General features: G+C 35.7%; 1 long non-coding RNA gene across 2 annotated transcripts in view; it reads right to left on the reverse strand.

Annotated features, from left to right (window-relative positions):
• LOC137765258 (uncharacterized) overlaps nt 1-19,761 on the reverse strand; it is a 408,308-nt gene that overhangs the window by 30,194 nt on the left and 358,353 nt on the right. For both annotated transcript variants that reach the window (XR_011074138.1, XR_011074137.1), the window contains exons 6-7: nt 14,791-14,873; nt 10,868-10,945 (exon numbers count right to left, since the gene is read on the reverse strand). This is a non-coding gene — a long non-coding RNA (uncharacterized lncRNA). The remainder of the gene's footprint in view (nt 1-10,867; nt 10,946-14,790; nt 14,874-19,761) is intronic.

Raw genomic sequence — 19,761 nt, forward strand, 5'->3', positions numbered from 1 at the left:
AGCCAAACCATCAGTTACAGTCACTTACTGCTTTCTTGAATCTCCATTATAGTTTAGCATATTCTGCTTTTAATGAACTGTGAAATAATAAGAAATACATTTCTTACATATTTCCGGTTCCTGACACACACAGCTCCTAAGACCTTTGTAATTTCCTGAGTGATAAGATCCTCTGACACTGAACTCCTAAATCCCTTGGGATTTCCTGGGTGATAGGAATGTTTTTTGTTGTAATGAGGTGACTCTTGATGGGCTTCTGGATGAAGGCTGGTCACCAGAAAGCCCATCTAAGCCATGATTAGGAACTTGGAAGTTTTAGCCCACCCCGCCATTTTCCAAAGAAGGGAGAGGGGCTGAAAATGAAGTTAACAATCGATCTTGCCTATGTGATGAAGCCTCCAGAAAATCCCTAATAGTATGGATCTGGGGAGCTTCTGGGTTGGTGAACACGTGGATGTGCTGGGAGAGTGGCTCTCCCACATACTTTGTCCTAGGCATCTCTTTCATCTGGTTGTTCCTGAGTTATATCCTTTTCTAACAAACTGGTAATTTAATAAGTAAAATGTTTTCCTGTGTTCTGTGAGCTGCTCTAGCAAATTAATTAAACTCCAGGAAGGTTCATGGGAACCTCCAATTTATAGCCAGTAGGTCAGAAGCAAAGATTGACAACCTGGACTTGCAACTGGCATCTGAAGTGAGGCAGAAAGCAGATGGGGGCACAGTCTTGCTGGACTGAGCCCTTAACCTGAAGGATCTAATGGTAACTCCGGGTAGATACTGTCAGAAATGAATTACATTGTTGGACACCAGCAGGTGTTGCAGAATTGCTTGATGTGTGGAAAACCCACACATCTGGTGTCAGAAGTGTGTAAAAGAGAAACAGAGGTTTTCCAATACATAAAGGAACAAAGAACAAACAGCCAAATCATAAAATTATGCAAATTATAAAAAGTATTTTATCAATTTCTCTATTCAAGAAACCACTGTATTGCAGGCACATTGAAGTCAGGATTTGTGCTTTACTTTGTATTGCTCCTTGCTTGTGTCACCCCTGACCCCTTTATAATTTCCATATTATTTTGCACAAAGTATATGTATAGTAAAAGTTTGCTGAATTGAACAGAATCACCAGAAATATTTTGAATTAAGCTATTCCATTTTGCCTCAGAATTAAAGCTATCATTTTCTTTTCTCATTATATTAGTTCACTCTTAAGTTCAAGATGTGAATTTTAAAGCTTGATAGGTGGTATGTCTCTGAACAGAGCACTGTGGCCTTGTGTTCACATTGGCATTTGGATTTGGCAAAACCTAAAGATGCCAGACTGTACTTTTCCACCTGCTGTTCCAGCTCAGGGTTTGATGTTGGATTTTAAATCTGAGCCAAACAAGTAGGGGAAATAAGTACTAACCATCTGATACTGTAAAGATTGAGACCACATGGAAACTTGCCTTAAAAAGTCAGACCAGTTTCAGTCATGTCAACATGAGCTACCTTGAATTTCTGCTTTGGAGACATTATTATTATTATTAATGATAGTATTAACTGAAACATTGCATTTCATTTAAAAAGATAACCTGGAAGGTAGGCTCAGTAATGTGATTGTCAAAATGTTATTCCTGAATCAGAGGTGGTAGAAAATAATAACTGTAGCTTGTGTTTAATTTCCACCAATGATCTTAAAATCTGGAGCTGAAATTCTTGAAAAGAATATCAAGTTGGCTCTGAAGACTGATATATGCATAGCTGCAAATGACTATTTTCTCACAAAAGTAGTAAACTTTAAAAATAAGTGCAATGATCCAGCAATTAATTTCTCCAGAATTTGTTTCCTGAATTTTTAATTTTTAGAACAGTACTTAAGAGAAACTTATAGTACTTAAAGAGAGACTGGAGATACGGCATTCACAAGAGTTTGGTGATGATGGTAACTTTAAGACAAAAAAGACAAGAAGCCTTTAGTATGGAAATAAGGAAGGGATGCCCTTAAAAGGTCAGATAACACACACTCAGCCATTCAACATAGCCCATTAAAAAGTGATTACAGAGTCATAGAAAAGGATGCACTTTGACTAAATGGGAGCTTTATAATTATCCAAACTACTATCTTCCTAATCATTGCAATGGCCTACTTGAATATGAGAGAGGTGATCTTTTGCTTATCACAAACATCTACTGGGAAAACACTTGCTCTCTTTCAATTGTCTGCAATTTTAATGGTACCATAATGCAGAATTATCACACTGAACAATGACCTCTTTCCTCTCATACAGTTACAGAGATGCTGGAATAAATGATCAACATTGAATCATACTGTATCTAACATCCAAGAGTAATGGAAGTAAGGACAGTCAACATTTCCCAATGATGAATTATAAAGTAAGCTGCTTAAATTTTCAAGATTTTTCTTATCAACACACAAGGCAAACATCCAACTATGACTCATATTTTGAGTCATAATTCCAGAAGAATACAATATAAGAAATAGTTCTGGATTTTATCTTTCTTTTTTTTTTTTTTAAATACATTTATTTATTTTATTTATTTATTTTTGGCTGCATTGGGTCTTCGTTGCTGCACGCGGGCTTTCTCTAGTTGCACTGAGCGGGGTCTACTCTTATTGCGGTGTGCAGGCTTCTCATTGCACTGGCTTCTCTTGTTGTGGAGCACGGGCTCTAGGCGTGTGGCTTCAGTAGTTGTGGCACGCGGGCTTTAGAGTGCAGGCTCAGTAGTTGTGGCTCACGGGCTTAGTTGCTCCACGGCACATGGGATCTTCCTGGACCAGGGCTCGAACCCATGTCCCCTGCATTGGCAGGCGGATTCTTAACCACTGTGCCAACAGGGAAGCCCGGATTTTATCTTTATTCATCTTCTTCATTTATGTGTCTTTATCTTCCTCCTTTAATGTAATTAACAAATTACCTCGAATACTATTTCAATCTTCAATATTTTCCATTAATGGAGTCTTCAAGTTCAGAAGAGAAAGAGTATGCTAGCTCATTATTTAAACACAATTATATTATCTAAATGGTACTCAGTCAATCCTCTTTGTTATCAGGAATGATTACTCAGAGATCCTGTAAGCATAATAAGCAATATAGGAAAGAATGAATTGTTTCTCTCTGTCAGAAAGTAAATTCATTCATTCATTTTCTCATTTAAAAAAATTTATTTAGTGGCCATTATACAGCAGATGTGCCAGGTTCCAGGGATACAAAAAAGATTAATACTGAATTCCTGTCTTTCAGGAGCTTAGCCTCTCAAAGAAGCTGGCAAGTACATTAATAAAAGAAGTCTGTATGAGGGAGAATGAAGCCAAAGGAGAGAGTTTTAGAGTTTTGAGAGCATTCAGGAGAAACAAATAGAGCCAGCTTCCTTTTTTATGCTGTTTTCTTCTCCTGTTTTAAAATTGCATGTTTATTTCACAACTTCCTGATTAAAAAAAAAGTTCTGCATCAGTTTTATGATAGCACTTATGAAGAGTTGAAAGGACACAATGAAGCTAGTTTTTCACTTGGGTGGGACATCAAATGTGGGGGTACGCACAGTGGAATAAATACATTTTGTGGGCTGTACTTCAGATTTGTAAGTCTAGAATATTGACAAGGCTGAGAGAGAGATATTAACACTAGAAAAACTCAAAATATTTAAGACAGAGCGTCTATTAACTCACTTGGGAGCATTTTTTTGCAGACCCCAGAATACAAGTTATTCTCTCACCTCCAAATCACTGCTCTCCCCTCAGAGGCCAAACTGGCAAAGAGGTGAATGAGCACAGTGAATATGGAAAGAGAGTAAAGAGAGCTGACTAGTCATAACATATATTTTATCCAGGCAACAAAGAAATCTTATATATTGTACCTGCCTCACAACAGAAAATTCTCCTTTAATCCTAGAATGATTATGATCTTCAGATGTAGTGCTACATACGTACACGGGTTAAAAACTGGGAGATTCTCCAATCTCTGACTCCATTTTCCTAATTAATATTGGATCCTTATCCTCCAGGCAATTGTGCTGTCAAAGAAGGTGACGGTACGTTAATAAAGAAGTCTATATAGAAAAGAGTGAAGCCAGAGGAATGGGTTTTGAGAGAGTTTACTAGAAACAAATAAATACTGCCATTCTGATAAATCCCCTTACATTGACATATTTTTTTTTCTTCAGATAGGCTGTAGTACAACTGATTATGTTTATAATAAACTCCATCCATTTCTAGAATGGATTAAGCTACAGAATCATTTATTATTATGAGTAGGCTAAAAAGTGGTATACCTGAGACTGCCATAGTCACTCTGATGGAAGTGTTTACTTCACCTATTTTGTCTCTGTTCTTTAGGGTGGATCATTTCCATAAGTAGCTCATTACAACTGGTAGCTATTATTCTTGATTTCATTCTTCTTCAGTTTGTCAAGGTTCTAGGAATGCCTTATTTGCTGCACGTAGGTTTTATGACAGTCATATATGTTATATTGACGTTGCTCTCATTTAATTTATGTTTACTGTATGCATGTGGTATGCATATCTGCCCTGGTAGAACCGGCTTGAGTTTGCAGTGTACATTGTATGCTTTCCTGCTATTCTTCAGTGTGATTTAGATTGATATGTTAATTTAAAAGTAGACATTGGAACAAGTGCTTTTCGAATGACATGGAATCTAATAAACTCTGAACTGCTTTAAAGAGGACATTAGGTCAATTCCTGCTTCTGCCTTAACACAATGTCTAAACTTGAACAAGTACCCACAATTCTCCAGAATTCACAATTTTTGCCTATAAAAGAGAAGAGCCTAGATCATCTATCTCTAAGCTATCTTTCCATAGCAAAAAATATATTACAAACCACATCATGATGCTGTAGGGCCAATAATAAAGTATTGGGTAGAAGTATCAGTACATTTCCTGGAGAGATAACAGCTAGAGAACTCTGAACTTAATTAAAGGCATGGGTAATGGAGAGACACAAAGATCAGGCTGAACATAGATATAAAGGCAAATAAAATAAAAGACTTCTTGTTAGTGTTTTGAGTCTTCGGGATAGTTCCTTGGGCAGAGATTTCTACCACCATAGCCCTGGGTTGAATCCTAATCTCTGTAAGTCAAGAATTCTTTCTGCTCACCTTTCTCCTGCATACTCAGTGATCATTCCAGAATTATACTGTTCAAAGCCTTAGTATTAGAAAATTCATAAGTTCTTGACCTTGAAAAGCTCATATATGTAAGTATAAAGTATTTATTGGAAACTTAAAATATGGGTATTATGTTTACCTCTTGATGCCAGATTAGAAAACAAATCTAAATATTTTATTCAGATTATGAAAATAAATGAACATAATACTAAATATTGGTAGTAGGTATTAAATTTATAGCTTCTTGTTTTAAAAATTAAACTATACCAAATAACTCATTAGAGATTCCTTCTATCGTCTGAAGAAAAATCTCCAAGTATAAGGACAAAGTCCTTTTTTTCATGAAAATTAATTCAGTCATAATCACAGATAAGTGTGAAATAAGATAAGAGGAAGATAATTATTTACTTTTGTTCAAATTATCTCTTAGACTTAATTACAGTAATTTGTAGACAGAACATTTATAGATTTGACTTAGTGTGATTTAGAACAGACTTGGACATAAATTCAAAAAATGTACAATTCCACTAAAACTTTTATTGGTCTACTTTATCCCTAATTAGGAGAAACATAGTGAAATATATAACATTCTTAGTACTAATTCTATACTCTAGATAGTGTCAGTCTCTAAGATTGAATGAGGTCATCAGCATTTGATGTTTATCTGGTAGAGAAAGGGATAGATGACATGATGCATGAATAGGTGTTGGTTTCTTTAGAGGAAAAGTGTGTTTACTTTTCTATTAGTGTCATTATGAGATGTGAATTACAATTGAGGGGAACCGAAGAAAAAAGAATATATTAGTTTTTGCTCATTTTTTGAAGAGAATGTTTACCAAAATGTGTTTCTAGAATAAAAAATCCTTTTACTGATCACTCTATATTTAGAAAAAGTGTTTTTGTCACTAATGCTTTGACTCAAGCTGAATCAAAACCTATTTGTTTCATTTTTAGGAAGCATAAAGAGCAAAATAAATATAGCCAACCACATGAAGCAGGGTCTTTCTAGTCCAGAAAGCCTTAAGGTTTAGAAAGAAGTTGTTTGTCCAAAGTGTAAAAAAGAAACCCTCCTACACTGTTGGTGGGAATGTAAATTGGTACAGCCACTATGGAGAATGGTATGAAGGTTCCTTAAAAAACTAAAAATAGATCTACCATCATATGATCCAGCAATCCCACTCCTGGGCATACATCCAGAGAAAACCATAATTCGAAAAGATACATGTGCCCCAATGTTCATTGCAGCACTATTTATAATAGCCAGGACATGGAAGCAACCTAAATGTCCATTGACGGAGGAATGGATAAAGAAAATATGGTATATATATACACACACACACACACACACATACACACACACACACACACACTGGAATACTTCTCAGGCATAAAAAAGAACAAAATAATGCCATTTGCAGTGGCATGGATAGACCTAGAGATTGTCATACTCAGTGAAGTAAGTCAGAGAAAGACAAATATCGTGTGATATCGTGTATATGTGGAATCTAAAAAAATGGTACAAATGAACCTATTTACAAAACAGAAAGAGAGTCACAGATGTAGAAAACAAACTTATGGTTACCAAGGGGGAAGCGGGGGGGAGGGATAAATTGGGAGATTGGGATTGACATATACACACTACTGTATATAAAATAGATAACCAATAAGAACCTACTGTATAGCACAGGGAACTCTACACGATACTCTGTAATGACCTGTATAGGAATAGAACCTTAAAAAGAGTGGATATATGTATATGTATAACCAATTCACTTTGTTGTACAGCAGAAACTAACACAACATTGTAAATTAACTATACTCCAATAATAATTAATTAAAAAAAGAAAACTGAATCCTTAATGGAGCAGTCAGACCTCATGGCTGTGTACACCTGGGCTGAGGAGAGAAAGTTGTGGATATAACAAGTGCCTGGGAATTACACAACTGAAAGCCTGTGTTTAAGTAAGAAGAAAACCAAATATAAATCTGGATAGACTTACATGAGGGCATGCTGCCCAAGTAAGAAAGTGTCTATTGCTATTAACAGTAGGATAAAGTTATAGGAGTTAGGACTTGTTCTCCTATGAATTAGTGATACAGGCAAAGTAAAAGCATGAAAATTTTATTGTGTTCTCTTATATCTTTGATTGAATGAGAGAGAAAATAAGTGTTACAAGATTTAGAGTCAGTCAATAAGAAGGAAAAATATACCTCAAGTCTCTTCAGTTCTCACCTTTACAACTCTGCAACTACCTAGCCCAAGGTATCCCCATTCTTCATCAGGGCACTGCAATAGCCACCTAAACGGAGGCTTCCTCCATCCATGATGGCTTCTAGCCCATTCTCCAAACAGCAGTAGGGGTAGGATTTCTTGAATGTTGGAGTGAGGGAGGACCTCCATAAATCCACTTAATAAATGCAACAAAAGTACTGGCAAAATTGTGAAAATCAGAATTCTACTCTGAGTTGACAGAAAGCCATGGCAAGGGGACTTTCATGAATGTGACTAAGGTAAGAGCATTCAAATGAAGAGATTATCCAACAGAATCAAATGAGTCCTTAAAGAGGAGAACATTTTCCTGCTCTGGTCAGAGAGAAAGATGATAATGGAAGAAAGGCATGAAGATATGCAAACCCATTATTGGACTTGAAGATGGAAGAAGGGGACCATGAGCCAAGGAATGTGGGCCACATTTAGAAGATGCAAAGAAATGTATTCTCCCCTGGAATCTCAGAAAAGAATGCAGCCCTGTTGACAACTTGATTTTAACCCAGTGAGACCCATGTCAGACTTCTGAACTAGAGAACTGTAAGATTATACATCTGTGTTGTTTTAAGCCACTAAATTTGTGGTAATTTGTTATGGCAGCAATAGAAGTTGAGTATCTCCTTGCATACTCTGTCAATTTCTTTGTCCCTCTCTCACTTTACTTGTCCGGCTAAACTAAATGCTGGCCAGACCCAACTCTGTGTTTATTCTCATGTAGCTGAAAATAACTGAATGAAAACATAAAACCTTCTAGCTAGTCTGACTTTAAATTCATAATCATGTACCTCAAATGAACCCTTAAATGTACCCAGCAATAGTTCCTTATTCTATTCAATCTTCTATTCTCCTAGTGATAATTTCCCACATTCTCCTCTTTTCTAAACCCATTCCTAGATGTCCTACATCCTAAGCTTGCAATTATTTTCCTATGTTACTGGGAAAATAGAAGTAAAAGGACAAGAACATTCATAATGCTCTACCATCCCATCTATACACTTAGCTCCATCCATTTTCATATTCCCTTGTCTTGTTTTTATGGCTGTGCTTCCATCCTTTTATTTAAAGCTAAGTGCATCCACTTGTTCATTAGATTTCATCACCTATCACTTACTCAAGGAAACTATTTTATCAATTTTTCCCCCTTTAGCTTCAAAATCTATCCTGAATCTAATTACTTCTCACCACTTCCATTCTTGCTACTTAGTTCAAGCTGCTTACATTATTATCCCCCTAAAGTGTATTCTCCACCCAAATGCCAGAGTGGGAATGTTAAAATATGAGTCATCTTATGAACTGTTCAGCAGTTATCCATACCGCCTAGATTATTTCTGTAAGTATACAAAGATGCTCTTATTTCTCCCACCCACAGTAGCATTTTCTTGACTTTACTTTTTTTTTGGCCAGACCCTGCCTTATTTCTATCCTTTTTACAGAAATAATCATTGAAAAGGAAGTCAATTGTTTTGGTCTTAATCAAGTTTCACCCCGACTAGGCTCTGAGCATGATCTTGTCAAGGTGAACAATGACCTTCATGTTGTTAAATCTAGTGGTCAATTCTCAGTCTCTATTAATTAAACTTTAGCAGCATATAACAGAGTTAATACATATTTTTTTCACTTCCAGGACTACAGGCTTGCTTCTTTTTCCTCTAGCTCACTGGTCAAATTCCCTGGTTCTTCTTGCTTCCCTGACCTCTAAATTTTGAATTGCTTCAGAGTCCTTGGAACTCTTCTATTTTTACTTTTATCCACTTTTTTGTTGGTGAATACCTGTTACCCTGTATATACTAATGACTCCTACGATTCCCAAATTTATAGCTCCAGCCAGGACCTCTCTTCTGAACTCGAGAATCATATATCAAACTGTCTACTGGAAAACTGTACTTGGATGTTTAATACGCATCTCCAACTTGATTTGTCAAAAACTAAGGTCCTGGAATGACATGCTCCTCAAATCTGCCTGTATCCCAGGCTTCCTCATAGTAGTAAATGACAACTCTACAGTGTGCTCAGGATAGAAGCCTTGTAGTCATTTTACTGTTTTCTTTTATATGCCACATCCAATGTGTTGTCATATCTTGTCAGCTCTGCCTTTAAAATCTATGCAGAATCTACTACTTCTGACCACTTCCATTGTAATTACTTTATCCAAATAATAATCATATCTCACCTTGATGACAATGTTCTCTTATCTAACCTGTCACCTTGATTTCATGCCTGTTCTCCTAAAGTATATTCTCAACTCAAATCAGAGTGAGACTCCTTAACACATGTCCATTCATGTTATTCCTTTCTTCAAAACCCTCCAAAGCCATCTAATCTCAGTCAGATAAGAGACACAGTTCTTACAATTACCTACAATGCCCGATTACCTTTTTGACCTGATCGCCTACAAATATGCCCCTTGCTTACTCCACTCCGTGCACGTAGGTCCTCTTGCTGCTTCTTGAGTAAGTCAGGCATGCTTCCATCTTTGCATTCCCTATTTCAGTTTGTATATCATCTGCCTGGAATGCTCATCCTTCAGATAGCCAATAATTTGCTTCAAAACACTTCCTTCAATTCATTTTTCAAAGTTCATCCCCTCAGTGAGACCTTCTCTGGCCATTGTGTCTAAAGCTACAACCTCTTCCACTACCACCATAGTTTCTAGTTTGACTTTCTGCTTTATTTGCCTTTTTAAACACTAATTGCTTTCTAATATGTGACTTTTTTTGTTGTTATTGACCTTGTTTATTGTCTGTCAGCACTTCTAGAATACAGCTCCAATGAGAGTAAAGGTTTTACTGAGGTTTTTTTGGGTAACTTTATCTCCAAAACCTAGAATAATTTGCTGCTACCTTATATTGCATCTACCATGCATTTACTTTCCATCCAGTATAGATGTATAGTGGTATCAGAATTGTTAACTCATACCCCCAAGGAGATCAACTTTATTAACTAGAATATAAGGCTTATGTACAGTTTCTTTCACTTTTAGTCTCACAGATTCCATTCATTTTTAACATTACTTAGTACTTTTTATCTCTACTCCCTTCAGTGAGGTTGTTTCATATATATTTTAATACTGTTAGATTGTTTTGTTATGTTCTACATTCCATTCTAGGATCCCTCAACCTCCTAAATGATTTTTAAAAATTTGTATGAATAGTTACTCTGTGCTAGAAAGTTGTATGCCTTCTGGAAAATGGATAGTATCATGTCTCTACTATTGAAGTATCATACAGAATAGTTTTACTGCCCTAAAAAAAACCTCCTGTGCTTGATCTATTCATTTCCCTTTCCTTGCCACCTGATCTTCTGAAACCACTGATCTCTCTGCTGTCTCCATAGTTTTGCCTTTCCCAGAATATCATATAGTTGGCATCAAGGTAGCCTTGGCTTCTTTCACCCAGCAGTATTCATTTCAGATTCATCCATATATTTTTCTGACTTGACACACAACTCCACAACTTGCTTATCCACTCACCCATTGAAGGTCATCTTGGTTGCTTCCTGTTTTTGACAACTATGGATAAAGCTTCTATAAACATTCATGTGGAGATTTCTGTGTGAATATAAATGTTAAAATCAGTTTGGTAAATACCTAGGAGCACAATTACTGGACAGTATGGTAAGATTATATCCAATCTTGTAAGAAACTACAAAACTGTCTCTGGCAGTGGCTATACCATTTTGCATTCCCACCAGCAATGAATGAGAGCTTCTGTTGCTTTGCATCCCAATACATGCATATGTGTTTTGCAAATATCTAACCTCCTCCATGTGGGGTTTTTTTTTCCCCTTCTCTTAGCAGTGTCTTTCACAGAAGTTTTTAATTTAAAGTCCAATTTATCAATTTTTTTCTTTTATGGATCATGCTTTTGAGGTTTTGATATTTATACTTTTATATCAGTTTACTAAACACATGCTCTAAATATTATTATTTATTGAGATTTTCCTGTGGCCTAAGAATCTATTCTAGAAACATTCTATTTGTTTATGAAAAGAGGCTTGATAGCACATTCTTCTGGTTTTCCTCCTCCCAGTCTGACCTTTCTTAGTTATTCTCCTATGTTGCTGGGGCTCAGTCCTAGGCATCCTTATCTTTGCTTTTACTTCTCACCTTTATCCATTCCCATAAGCTTCCAAAGCCTTTCATGTGCCTGCTCCCAAATTTATTTCTCTAGTACAGATATCTTTTTTCATTTTCAGCCCCATACATTCAACAGCTTACTTACATTATCACTCATATGTGTTACAACATCTCAAAATTTCCATATGCAATACTGAATTTCTGATATCCATTTACTACTGCCAGTACTTAGGTGCTTGGTCCAGAAATCTTGGTATTGTCCTCCATTATTTGCCCTTCTCCTGAACTCTGACTTGAAATCCTTTTACTTTAATCATCCACTTCTTTTACTTCATTTACCCTACCCAATTCAAGCTGTAATCATGTCTCTTGGACCATAGCAATATGTTTCCTGGTGTCCCTGCTTTCATTTTTACTATCATTTTTCATATAAAACCTCTGCTTTAAACCTTTTAATAACTTTTTATTATAGTTAGCATGTGATTCAAATCCTTAACATGATGTATAAGGCCTTACCCGTGACTACTCACCTCAAGCCACTTTTCCTCTCTACTCGTTACACCCTAGCCCCCTCTAAATTTTCAGTTGGCCTCCAGCTATTTTTTTCATTGAAGCTTTTACACATATAGTTCTGTTTATATTTAATGTTCTTTTGGCCACTGTTTACTCAGCCAGATCCAAATCATTCTTCAGGTCACAGCTTACTGCAACATTTTAGAAGAGAACATCACTGACACGCTAATATAAAATATCTCTCTTTTAGGTTCTTTCACACTACTCTGACATTTTCCTAAATATTTTCTTCTATAACTCCCAAATGTGGATTTTCCTCTTCAATTACACACAAAAATGCAGATGCAAAGTTGCACATTTTCTTTTAAAGATTCATTTTAATCTTTGAAGATGGTGCCCTCACCTAATTATCTGCCTATCTATTTTAACTAAGAGTGAAAGCTTCTTAGCATAACATAATGCAATTTCCCCCCTATTTTGTTAAAGCTTTGCTAAAATTTTGATCACTGAGAACAGTAGGTGGTTCTAGGAGTATATTCAAGGCTGCCTTTGTGTACAAAATATCAAGATAAAATAATCAGGAGAAACAGAGAACTTTTGTCAGGGATTTCATATATTAAGTTTAATGCTTTAAAACAAAATATTGGGACTTAACCGAGTTATACCACTGAAAAGAAAAGGAAGTAAATTCTTCAGCTTTCAAGTTGAACTAACAGGTTTTAGTAATAAAATAATAATGTCTTCATGCTTCCAATGGTCAGCCTAATGAGTCTTACCCTTCTGATTTCAACTTTGTGATTACTGTTTTCTCACTTCTAAATGAGAAGAAAGACTATGTCCAATGCACTGGACAAAGGATGGGGTATATGCTAAAGCCACTCTCTCCACCTCACACTCATGTTTCGTGTCCAGTTTTCTATAGCATCTGTTTGTACTTCAAATGTGATTGTGTGACCTATTGTCAACTTCAGCTACATATGATGAAGATAGATTCATCATATATATATGATGTTTTATATATATAAAACTTTTTCTCACTTGTATGACATCCAACTAACTGGATAAAAAGGTGTCATTTTTCTGACAGCTCACGTGAAGCCATGAAGTGATTTTCAGTGCATCTCTCTTTTGATTGTCATATACATTTGGTGGTAATATCCTGCTGCTTCTTCATATAGGTCCCCCTGGCACCCTTCCTGTGTCACCTTCAGTACTGCCCTAGATGTCAGTTCTTCTAGAACTACTTCTGGAACTGTCACTTCACAAGATATTCTTTCAATACTCTTCTTCTCATCCACTGAACCTCTGCCCTGGCAATCTACCTTCATTTCTACTGTCAAAGGCATTCTAGTACAGGATATTTTGAACATATCACACCCACTCTGAGTCCTTGGAAGTTTACCTCTGACGTCCCATTCCACTACAGATCAGGTCCCAGGTCCTTATTCTATATATCAAAACCCTCCCACTAAGGGATATGTATTTCCTCTCCTTATCTTTCTAGTTTTAAATCCAAACAATTTTCTGAACTTTTTTCCAGGAAGCCTAATGTCAGTTTTTCTTTACTCCCATCTTTGATGTTTTTCCCCTCTCCAAGCAATGCCACAAGCTTGGAATTCTCTTCCTTTAATGACTACCAAAATCTCTGACTCTTCTCCTGCCCCCACCTCTTTTGTTTCTCTTTCCTTAAATAGTGTCTAAAAATATTTCACTTATTTTGGAAAATCCTTCTGTATTGATCACAAAAAAGTTAATAATCTTGCTTAGTTTATTATGTGCAAGGGTATTTTATAAGGCTATTTCTCCCATCTTTCTGCTTTATTTACATTTATCTTTTCTTCTTGATATGTGTTACATTTTATTTTGATATGTGTACTTTTATCATTATCTTCATATGATGGCCACAAATTTTTAGTCTCCTCATCCTATAAATGTGTATTTGTTAGAATGTTTGGTTTTAAGCAACAGAAAACACTTCTAAATTAAGTCCAAAATGAAATTTTTGATGGATATGGAGTAACTCTCAGAACCAACAACAAAAATCAGGATATTGGCAGATACCAGTAAAGGTAGCCAGCAGAAGTCATGGTTACATTCATGACCCAATAAACGTTTGGTCTGTATACTTGCCCAGACACAGGAGGATCCAGAAACTGAACTCTCCCTGACTCTACTGTGATTGACTTCTAAACTCTGCCCAAATCTTCACCTCACCACCAAGACTGCTATTATGAGCACCAATTATCTGAGCATACATTATATATAAGCAAATATAGCTTCAATTCCATGTGGTAAAGAGAGGTACTAACTCCTTGGCTTTCTCTTGGAATTCAGAACATTGCCTCCTAAAGAATATTCAAGTGATGGAAGATTGCTCCCAAATTGGAAGACTATTCAAATATTGGTGGTTAAAAATCCTGACATATATACATAACAATAGCTTTCTCCCCTTTTGTCACTATTTTAGATTGTAGTCTAGGAAATAGGAGAAAAATTTGTATTATTCTTATATGCTATTATCCTGGTTTTTAGGCATAATTTTATGTTTGGGGACAATGCTATTAATATCATTTTTGCTTCAGTATGAATGCCTTCTTTTACAGGTTAAGAGAAAATTTTCCTCTGCTTTAGCATTTAAGGTGTTACATGTGCTAAAATAATGAATTAATTTCCCCTTTTTAAAAAATAGTATGTGTGTATGCTGAAAATATCATCTGGCTTCAAGTATTTGTCTTACCTTTGGTTTTTGATTAATTAGAAGCTTAAATTGTGAGTTTATGTGTTTTATATATTAACTTAATTACCTGGCTCTAACGCACAATCTGCTGGATTTTATTGGCAGGGTGCATCACAACTTTTAATGAGTCACATCTTCCGCCAAGCCATGCTTTAAAAAGAAAGAAACCACATAATTAGATCAGGTTTACTCCATTTAAAAACATTGGACTGATTAGATACTTTGGCTTAATTTGCTGGAAAAAGATAGGAAGTTTTAAATTGTGTTAGTTATTCATGCTGTGCTTTTCATCCATTTCAAGTATGAATCTATTTGGGCTATGGAAAAGAACTTAGCATGTTTTTGCTTTTCAACAAGATAAATAAAAATGTTTGCATCAGGTGGAAATTGAGTATATATATATGTGTTTATGTGCATTTTTTATCCTGGGATTATTGAACTCTCAGATATTTAATTTAAAATATTATATGTATATCTATATGTTCATTAGATTCTCAAAGAGATCCTGACCAGAAAGAGATCCAGAATCACACTTTAGTGACTTATTTTATATTGTTTTCTTACTATTTAATAAAATAAATTTTAACAAAGTGTCAAGTAACCCAGTTATTGAAAAATATCTTGTATTTGTATATAAATATATAAAATACCATCTCCATAGTATCATTATATCCATTTATATTGTTTAAATTTATTTGGTGAAAGATAAGTTAAAAATTGAATCACTATATTAATACATGTGTAAACTAGGTCTATACATTCACTAAAAATATCTTGATGAACTTACACATTTGAATACATTCTCAAATTATATATATATAATGGGTTAAAATGTTAATAATGAAGTCTCAACTTAAAAAGGTAGGGATTTTGTAGATTTTTCAATGTGAACAATAAAAAAAAATGAAGGAAATATTCTTCCACTATTCAAAAGCTATTGCCTAATTAAGTAAAATAGTCATTCACATCACTGACAAACACCTGAGGTTCTGGTGTACATCTTTATATCATTTACATTTTACTTAATGTAAATAAAAATATCAACCAACATTCATGCTGAAGCTACAATCAGAAAGCTGATTGTTAAACATTTAGCAGCACACCACTGCCTGCATATATGACAGCTGCATTCAATAGATTGGACACTGTGCATCTGTATGGCCCAGTCTGCTTTGCTGTTATAAGATGACTTTCCTGCTACAGCTACTAATTGACATGTTTCCCCTTGATTACATAAGGAAATATTAATCCAAATTCATTTTTACTGGAAAAAAATAACATCGAATGTATAGTCTCATTGATATGAATAACTTGTTACTCCAAAATAACTGTTCTAAAATTAATCTCATTGCTTCCTTTTTAAACCTTTGTGTATATCAAATGTAACTGCTCTTTATACATGATTATATGTTTACATTAAATGTATATTTATATATTTAAAGATGATTCACAATATTTAAAGAGCCATCTCTTCCCCAGTTCCACTGACCACTTTTAAGAGGTGCAAGTTTTTACTTATATGATTATTGACTGTCTTCTTTCTGAACTATTTGACTGTTTTCACTACTAAAACATAAACTGGTAATTCTATATTGTTGTTTTTTCCCCCAGATCATCTTTAGGTTCTCTAGCTTGCTGTAGATTATGAGAGTTGGGAAAATCTTTTTAAAAAGCCTAAAACTATAAAAGCAAGCACACATACACACACCCAAATACACACTGAACAGTATTTGTAATAATTACTTAAAAATTCACAATTGTCTATGGGAATGATTTGTAATTCACTCAGTATGTTAAAATCATATTTAACTTTCAACAGGTGAAAAACATCCTCTGAAATGTAGGAATCTATGGTGAATATGTTTCAGTTGAGGATCATTTGGAGTAAAGCCAGCCAGAGATGGCACTGGCAGAGTGGAGAGTATGATGGTGGGGCAGTGAGTGTCTAGCTACATATGGGCCAAGTTCTCAGTGCCAGTGGTGGCAGCAGTGGGCATCCATCTGGAAAATGGCCAAATCCTGTGTAATCTACATTTCGGTTCCTGCTACAGCCTTGTATTTCAGCCTTGCTGTTGATTGTCTCAGTTCCCCTATGTCATTCTCACTTTTCAGTTTTGGTTAACTAGAGTCAGAGTTTGTTGTTTGTTTTAGAACAATTGATAATGGCATTTTCACATTTAAAGCACCGATATCCTATACCAGATGGGAGTTTTCTCTTGGCCACTATTATTTCGTTTTTCAGGATTCCTATTCATTCTCATTTATGTCATATAATAATTAAAAATCAACCAATGGGGTCTTGAATTAGATGTGAAGATGAGTTGGGATTCTATATCTGTGATAGATAAAACTCTAGTGGGTCTCTGGACAATGAAACACCTCTGCAGTATATGGCTATTCAAAGAAGGGGGTAAAGTTTTATTTTCAAGGTGTACCAAAAATATATTGTGAATTCTAAAAGAGGGAGTGGTCAGAATCTACATGTTGACCACTACTAGGCATAAATGGGATTATTTATACAATAAGAGTCTATCTATTAGGACATCTTGCATTTTTAAATTTGTAATATCACTTGACCATTTTATCTCTCCTTTCTAAAAATGAATGGCATTGGAAACTAAGCATCTGTCATAAACAAATATTTCCCGAGACAAAAGAGACTTGAATATTATTACTCATAAAGTTTAATGAACATTTATACAACTTCAACAACTATATTAGAGTTAATACTCTCCTTTAACTGAATGTTCAAGTAATTGATCCTTTTAACTAGTAAGTTGGGCATTTTATTACAATTATTCATCTAGTTTAAACAACTGCAAGTCTTCCATAAAATAATTATTTATAATAGGAAGCTGATGAGCTGGAATATCAGACTTTGCCAGTATTAATTGTGTGCATTAACTCTATCTTTGTCTAATAAATAAGGAAGAAGACTTCAGCTTGGTACAGAGTAAACTCAACGGTCCAGATGAGGTGTTGAATTTCCCTTTTCAGATGAGCAATTTGCAAGTTGGGAAAAAAAAAGGATAACAAAAATCTAATCATATTCTTTAATATTAAACACACCTCCTGAGAACCGTGAAAGTACTATATTTGCCAAAATACATAATTTAAAGCTGAGATTTCCTTTTAAATAGAGTTAAATTAAGCACATACTTGATACGTGTTATTCCCAGGTGGGAGGAGCAAATAAGAACATGAGAGAGAGAGAGCCTGAATCATCTAGTATAATAGAGGGAGGACAATCCCAGAGGAGAAGAATTAATAGCTGTGCTTTAGTTGTTCCAGTAGCGTGTAGAGATAAGTTGGATTGGAAGTTTCATTTAACCTGGGTCTTGATGGAGTTAGATAATAGTCAACCCTTTAACACTTTATAGTGTTTATTATGGGTCAGGTGTTATTCGATGTACTTTATGTATATATAATCCTTTAATGCTCACAACGATCCTATTAGGTTGGTTCTATTAGAAATCTTGTTTGGAGGTTCTAGCAAGGGAGTGCAGCTACTGGTATACATGTGACCATACAACCACCCTCCTCTACTGGGGAAGGTTGTCCTCTTCCACCAAGTGTACAGGTTCAGGGCAGATGCACATGGAGCAGTGGAGACACCTGCCTAGCCAAATAAGCCAAATCTAACCTGGCGATCAATCGGGTGACTGATGTTGCAGCCAGATCGCCCTCACATCTGAGGTTGGTCTTATTAGAATCACCAGTATACAAATGAAGAAATTAAAGTAAGAAGAGATTAAGAAAATTGCCCCAAGGACACACAGCCTGTAGCAGCTAGCCATGCAGACTGGATCCAGCACCAGTGCCTTTCATTCCATATCCCATTTCTAGATCATCTGCTCTGTTTTCAGTGCTACTAAAGGAGTGGTTCTTATTGGTCATATTCCTTAGTCATAGAAACCTGCCTCCTGCCATGTTCTCAGAAAACAAATATTTTATGCAAATACTATTCAGTATTTTGTGCAAATAATCTAGCTGAGCAAGTGAGTTTGAATTAAGAAATACAGTGATGGCTTCCCTGGTGGTGCAGTGGTTAAGAATCCACCTGCCAATGCAGAGGACACGGGTTCGAGCCCTGGTCTGGGAGGATCCCACATGCTGCGGAGCAACTAAGCCCATGCACCACAACTACTGAGCCTGCGCTCTAGAGACCATGAGCCATAACTACTGAAGCCCGTGCGCCTAGAGCCCACGAAGCGTAGCCCCCGCTCATCGCAACTAGAGAAAGCCTGCACACAGCAACGAAGACCCAACACAGCCAAAAATAAATAAATACGTTTATAAAAAAAAAAAAAGAAATACAGTGAGACTAGGCCAGTGGGTGGTGGAGATTGAAGCGCAACTGTCATTATTAGGAGAAGAATCTGAAGGGGCCATGATGGCCATGACCAGAAAATGAAAATGGGCTCAGGAATCTGATTGGCAGAAAAACAGCTTAAAGAAGACAATAGACTCATGGCGAGCCAGAAACACCATGAAAGAGAGTTTGAATAGTTCATCCCATTCCAGGTGTTATAATAAGACAGAGAAATTGAGAGTGTGTCTATTTCTGTTTGGATCTTATCATGGATTATATCATTGGGGAGTCATTGAGAGTGTTTAAACAGAAAGATGAAATAATTAGGCAGATGATGCAGTAATGATAGGTCAGACAACAGAGGATGTAACAAATTGGAATGGGAGAGACTAAGAACAAGATACTCATTACAGAAGGTGATGGCTATAGTTGAGGTAGAAGAGTAATATCATTAAGAATGGCTCAGAAAATTATTACAGAGATAAATCTGACTTCTTTCATATGCTAATTTATTTATTCACCCATTTGCATCTTTGTTCCTGTATTTTTTTGCCAAAATACATTGACTCCTACATGGGTTTCTGGAAACACTAAGGTGAACAACTCAGTCCTTTCCCTCAATGAGCTCATTGACAAGTGAAGATCATTGACAATGATCAAACAACAGATCATTCATAAAAGGGACAGCATATCCAAACTAAGAAAATCAGGGAAACTTTTTAAAAG

The sequence above is a fragment of the Eschrichtius robustus genome, chromosome 5 (genome assembly GCF_028021215.1).
Source record: "Eschrichtius robustus isolate mEscRob2 chromosome 5, mEscRob2.pri, whole genome shotgun sequence".
Classification (NCBI taxonomy): Eukaryota; Metazoa; Chordata; class Mammalia; order Artiodactyla; family Eschrichtiidae; genus Eschrichtius; species Eschrichtius robustus.